Consider the following 6796-nt stretch of genomic DNA (forward strand, 5'->3'; position numbering starts at 1 on the left):
AGTGTATGGTAAGCAGTCCATTTGATGGTTTACTAATTTCCTTGTTGAGAAGTCCGAGTTGATTATGTATTTAATATGATAACCATTTGTGTGCTGTGAATTGCATTAAGAGTTATGTAGGGCAGAAATGATGCTTACTAAATGTACAAAATGGATTGATGAGATTAGCCAGTTAAATCTTTTTACCAGTAAGGCACTCAACAGCCCATGAGATATTTATTAAAAATATCAAGTAAATCCTCTTATTTTTGTATCATAGTGTCAAATAGCAGTAAAATAAACATGTTAAGATCCTTAATCTACTGCTATGTTTCACTGTAAAATTTACCTTTGTTAAAATTTGCTTCTGTTCAAATTTGTTGAGATAGCACGTAAAAGTATCCTAATATTACTTTGGCTGGTATTTTCTAATTACTGTATAATATTTTGGGAATGCAAATTTTATTTGAATGTCAACTACAGTTAAGCATGTGCTGTTTGTTTTTCTTGCTCAGGTTTTGTAATTTGATGGAATGTTTTTATTATAGTTTAATAAATGTTTGCTTTATTAAAAGAAAAAACAAGCAGAGATAGTGTCTTTATGGGTTGTTTAAAGCCATCAGTAGGAGAAGTGGGATATGAAGGATTCCCAAATCATCTTTAAATGTGAGCCTGCAAAACACATCCAGCCTGAATGACACTTAACAGGTGTCTTCATACACTCAGAGAAGATGTTTGTTCTAGGAGACTCTCAAATAGCCTGATTTGTTTACAAGTTCCATGTATCTGCTATATTTTTTAAAAATGTAACGTTTTACATGGTTCAGATATTATAGCATTCTCTAATGCATTTCAAAGTGCAGAGGGTTTTTTTTTAATGATCTGTTATTTGAAAGGCATAGTTACAGATTGAGATATAGATCTTCCATCTGTTTCCATTCCTCTGAAATGACCATACTGGGCAAAACTGAGCCAGGTTGAAACCAGGAGCCAGGAGTTTCATTCGGGTCTCCCACGTGGGTGGCAAAAACCCAAACACTAGAACCATCTTTCAAAACTTTTCCTAGACTTTTAACAGAGAGGAGAATTAGAAGTGAAGCAGCTGAGACACAAACTAGAGCCCATAAGAGGTGCAATATAGTCAGAGACGACTTCAAATGCTATGCCACATAAATATTTTTTAAAAAGCTATGCCACAACACCAGCCCTTACTTAGTACCTGTTAAGAAGATAGTATTAGCTATGTCAAATTTACCTTCTACTTTAGAAAACCACTTACTTAGAGGCCAGAGTTATAGCAAGGAAAGCCACCTGCCACACCATTAAGTGTCATACAGGCAGTGGCTCAAGTCCCCACTGCTCCATTTACAAACCAGCTCCCTGCTAATGCGCCTGGGAATGCAATGGAAGAGAGTCCAAGTGCTTGGCCCCTGCCACCCATATGGGAAACCTGGAAGAAGCTCCTGGCTCCTGGCTTCAACCTGGCTCACCCTGGCCATTACAGCCATAGGGAAAGCAACCAATGAGTGGGAGATCTATGCCTCTTTGTCTCTCCCTCACTGTAACTCTGTCTTTCAAATAATGTGTCTTAAGTCTTAAAAATAAGAATGGAAACTACACCTGTCCTTCATATTGCCAGTTCTTTATTCACAGATTTTACTAAACTTAAACTGAAAACATTCAGAAAAACAATTCTGTCTATAATGAATATATAATGTCTTTCTTGTCATTCCTCCCTGTCTCACCCATATTTGCACACCCTTTTGTCTTAGCCTACTTTCTGTTGCTATAACAAAATACCTAAGATTGTGCATATTATAAAAAAACTTAATGTAGTTTAGTTCAAAGTTTTGGAGGCTTCAAGTCTAAGATGAGGTAGCCTCACATGCAGGTGGTATAACAACAACAGGAGCACATGCAGAAGATACCACATGATGAGACAAGAAGCCAGAGGGATTCAGGAGACAGGCTTGCTCTTTATCAAGCAACTTCCTCACTTGCAAGAACTAACTCATCCTAGTCACTCCCAAAGTCCTTCCCGCTAGGCTCCACCTCTGAAAGGACCTATCCCTTCTCAATATTACTGTTCCTAAGACAAACCGCCAACACATGAACTTCAGGAAACACGCTCAAAGCATACCCAAAACATAGCATTTTTGTATTGTAAAAGATGATTTAAAATATATAGGGAAATATGTATAGATAACCACAAATACAATACTATTGTATACAAAGCGTTTGAGCACCTGAAGATTCTGGTACCAGCAACGGGTCCAAGAATCAATGCCCTGAGGATACCAAGGAATGACTCTATGTGGTTCAAACAGCTTGGGAGGATCCTATTATCAAGGCCAGTCTAGAAACCACTGCTACCATATGGTCAACCTAAAAAACAGCCCAGAGTTCCTCCGACTATATGTTATTAACAGAGCCCAACCAGAAACTCGGTGAAAATTTGACCATATACTTCAGATTTCATGCAGGACTTTCAGCAATACCACTATCTACAGGCTTGGAGTACATAATCTACCATTGGCATGAGATCCCATTGGACATCATACAACACCGATCTCATGTTGTTGTAATAGGTGCAGGTGTAGGCCCATGACCAAGAGATGTGCTGGTCATATGGATTTTGCAAGCTGCCTTTTGCAAATCACACTGTCCAGAAGCTGTCTGCCTGTAAGAAAAATGTCATGCCTCTGGAACACACCACTAAAGTACTAGCAGGAAGCCAACACCCAGGAGCAACAAGAAATATGAACAAATTCTAACGCTAAAAACAGACACACCCCAAATGGAGGGTTGCACTCCATGATTTCTGCTGTGATCCAACACCTCTCCCAACAAGGTGTCATAAGCCTCTTCCCTGCAGATGGCACTGTTTAACGGGATTCCAAGTGGGGCCTTTACAGGAGAAAAAGCCCAAGATGCCATATGCTTCCTATAGGTCATTAGGTTCATATCAAAAGAGTAAAGGAATTTCCATCTTTTTAAGATTAAAAAGGGTGCCAATTAATGATATACCATCACTTTGAATGACTTCAGCGAAAACTCTAATGATCATTGTTCATCACACTCTGTGTGAAAATAGTGTTTACCGATCACCTGACATATAAAGGTCCCTTCGCCAAAATTTGAAAGTAAGTGAATTTCAAAAGCAATAGGCCTACAGAATCTGGGACGATCAAACTTTCTGCTCTTTTTGGTGACTCACTGTCATTCAATGCTACATGGCTACTGAAGCTCTCTTAATGAAATTAATAATGTGTGACTTGTACAACTTCTAGTTAGAAAACTTAACAAAGCCAAACAACACTGCCTACATTAAATGGAAATTCTTTTAAAAGACAAAAAAAAAAAAAAAAAAAAAAAAAAAAACCACTTTAGGGACAGTTCTTCAAAAGTGTAATAGGGAAGGGCCCAGTGTGATAGCCTAGTGGCTAGTCCTTACCTTGCATGCGCTGGGATCCTATGTGTACCAGTTCATGTCCTGGCTGCTAGAATTCCATTCCAGCTCCCTGAATGTGGCCCAGGAAAGCAGTTGAGGATGCCCCAAAGCCTTGGGACCCGGCACCCGAATGGGTGATCCAGAAGAAGTTGCTGGCTCCTGGCTTCAAATCGGCTCAGCTCCAGCTGTTGCAGCCACTTGAGGAGTGAGCCAGCAGAAGAAGATCTTTCTCTCTGTCTCTCCTTCTCTTGAATTCTGACTTTTCAATAAAAAAAAAAAAAATCTTTTTTAAAAAGTGTACCATGTGACCAAGAAATTCCACCCCTCAGTATTTATCCAAACAAAAATAAAAATGCATGTATACACAAACACTGGAGCAGATATGTCTGTAGCAGCACTGTCAATAATAACCACAATGTGATAGATTCAGAGACTGAAGCACTATTTAACAATAAAGTGCTGAAAAGTGCTGCAATATGGATGGACTAAAAACATGTTCAGTGAAGCTCAGCACAGAGCATAAAACCATTTTCGTGAAACATCCAGAACATGCAGATTTATGCCAAGAGGGATTAGTGCTCATCGGGAGCTGGAAGGAAAGGACAGCCTGCAGACGGTGGTAACATAGTTGCTGTCAGGTTTATTCAAATACCTGGGAATGAGTGGCGATGCTTGGCCAACGTTATGAATACTAAAAACTGCCGCGTTGGACCTGAACATGTGTAAACGAACTATGGAACCCGATTTCATGGCTGTTACATACACTGAGTGCCACAGGCTTGCTTTAAGTTTTGATGCTAACTAAAGACTTTCTAGATCCTCCCCTTCGAATGGAAAAGCTTCATAATCAATTTGAAAACAAATAAGGCATTAAGCTACCGAGGGAGAGATTCATTGTGTTTTAAAATTTATTCAAAGAGTTTGATTTGATAAGATGTCAAGATACTCATACAAATATCAGTGTTGTTTTTTGTGAATTCCAGAAAACCGACAATTTTTTTAAACTCTCAACTAAACTGTTCCATGCAAAGCCTGTCCTAGGAAGCAGAGTTTCCAAGAGGTCTTAGAAGGTTCTGAAACTGTTAGAAACTGTTTGTACACCCCAGGAAAATAACTGTCAGGAGAAACCAGTGGCTACTTCATAGTTTGTTGCGCACCCCTAAAATCACACTGCAGTTGATTCTGTTTCGCACTAGCGTCTTTTATTTAGCTGTCTGAATACAAGCAACATAAATTCAGCTTATCAATCCTTCTGCCCTGCATCGTTTCCTCTTTGTCTATAAGTCCTGCTTTGAAATTTTGGAAAGAAATACGTACCAACAAAAAATGTAAAACCTCCAGACAAGTTGAATTAGCAGGTGTTATAGATGTAAAATAATATGAGAGAAATTAGAATGTTTTCTGTAGTTTTCACATACTTATAAATAGATAGCTTTTATTCTCCACTTAACTTCCCTGTAAATATGCTACTTTCAAATTAACGTTATAAAACCACTGTCAGCTATATCCAAAGCCTACATTTCCACCCTCCAGCAAGAGGTTAATTAATGGTGGATGGATTATAAGGTTGCTGTCAGAAAACTCAGCAGGCCACAAAAGATGTTTTCCTAAGAGGATCTGGAAACTACAGATGTCATGTAGGACTGCAGCGAAACTGCATTGCCTAGTGTGCGTGTGGCATGGAATTCCTGGTCACCTCTTCTCATCTGCCACTTTGGATAAGCTTTCACTAACACAGCGTGGCACTGCCCTCCAGCTGCATAGGCAGCCCCCAGACCATACTGGCCCCCACTGTCCGTGGTCAGTTGGGAACTCATGTGACCAAGTGACAGCCAGCAGTTCTGAACAGGTGACCCAGAGACAAGTGATCTACCCTGGCTAATAAACTTCTCCAAAGGTAGCAATCCCACCTTAATTTTCCTACCCATATGTAGTTTTCTGCAAACCAATCTGAATCCATGGCTTTAAAATTAGCCAAAATCTAACCTGAGAAAGCTTCATGAAATTCAAAAGCATCAATATGGTTCATGGTTAATCATACCTTTTCTAGAACTTTCAGGGTATTGTATTGGACTGATATCCAAAAGGAAGTTGTTGATCATGTCATTTTTGGGACAGTTAGGAATTGAAAACAAACACTACTGCTAGAGAGGCTGCCTTTGGAGCTGGCTTCTCCAGGACCCCTGCTCACACTGTCACCATGACCTCAGGTGTCGACTTAATGACTTCTGCCCAGTGTGATGTCATTGTGGCAGACAGTGTCAAGTTTACATCTGATGTCCCCATTGGCCATTCAAGGGAAATGAGGAAGATGATGCTTGAACCCAGTAAGGCCAAGACACTCAACCAGCAATTGTCCCTTTATCTCAAAGTTCAGATTAAACTTCCTGTTGCCTGAGCTGCTGGCATGGACTCCACCAGCGAGACCACAGGCCACTTGGCATGCCGGCTGGCTACTAATTTGCTGTGTTTCAACTGCAGCAGGATGAATATCCACTGCACCCGACAGTCTGGCCAAGAAAGTGCAGGACAAGGGGCTCCTTTCTAACATTGTGCCCTTTAAAGTACCAGGAAAAGATTACTGTCCCCTGGAGCAGATGTCCAAAATAAAATCTTGCCTTCATCAAGCCCTACAGCACTGTGACAGCTGCAAATTCTTTCTTCCTGATTGATGGCGCTTCTGCAACGCTGATTTTGGCAGAGGAAAAGCCTTGGCAATGGCGTGTAAGCCAAAGGAATGTCTGAGGGATTTTGTGTATGTGAATCAGCATCCAAGAGATCAGCTTCTGCTTGGCCCTAAATGTGCAACCCTGATGGAAGATTAGCCTACTATTGCACAACACTGACCCCCGAAAATTTTAAAATAGCTCTTTCCCAATCATAAGGATAAACTAGGTAAGTCACTTGAGTTGGTAAGAGATGGCAAGCAAAAGAGAGAAATCAACACCTCTTTGGAAATCAGGAAAAAAAAGAAAAAGATGAACCAGTCACATCTGCTGAAACTGGTGAACACTGAAAGGCTCAAAAATTTCTATAAAATTATACATTCAAACAGCAAAACTTGAAGCTGTTTTGTCCCTGACTCTTGCTCAGAAAGAGCCAAAATCACACTTAAAGGAAAAAGATAACTCTAATCTCACAAAACCCTTTACACTGCCAGTTGCCAACTAATAACCCCTGAAGCTGTAAACTGAAAGTGGGCGCCCCACTTAGGATCAATTTATACCTGACTGCTTCTTCAAAGCACTTTTTGCTAACTGCCTTTATTTTCTAGGAATGTGTTCTGGTTGTGCTTGTCTAAATTGTTTCATGTTTGGAATACGTGGAAAGTATCAAGTGCAGAAAAACAAAAACTATACAAGTCAC

General features: G+C 40.1%; 1 pseudogene; it reads left to right on the forward strand.

Annotated features, from left to right (window-relative positions):
* Window positions 1–5457: 5457 nt before the first annotated feature.
* Window positions 5458–6255, forward strand: LOC101516833 (trifunctional enzyme subunit beta, mitochondrial-like; annotated as a pseudogene).
* Window positions 6256–6796: the final 541 nt, after the last annotated feature.

This window comes from Ochotona princeps, chromosome 4 (assembly GCF_030435755.1).
Source record: "Ochotona princeps isolate mOchPri1 chromosome 4, mOchPri1.hap1, whole genome shotgun sequence".
Lineage (NCBI taxonomy): Eukaryota > Metazoa > Chordata > Mammalia > Lagomorpha > Ochotonidae > Ochotona > Ochotona princeps.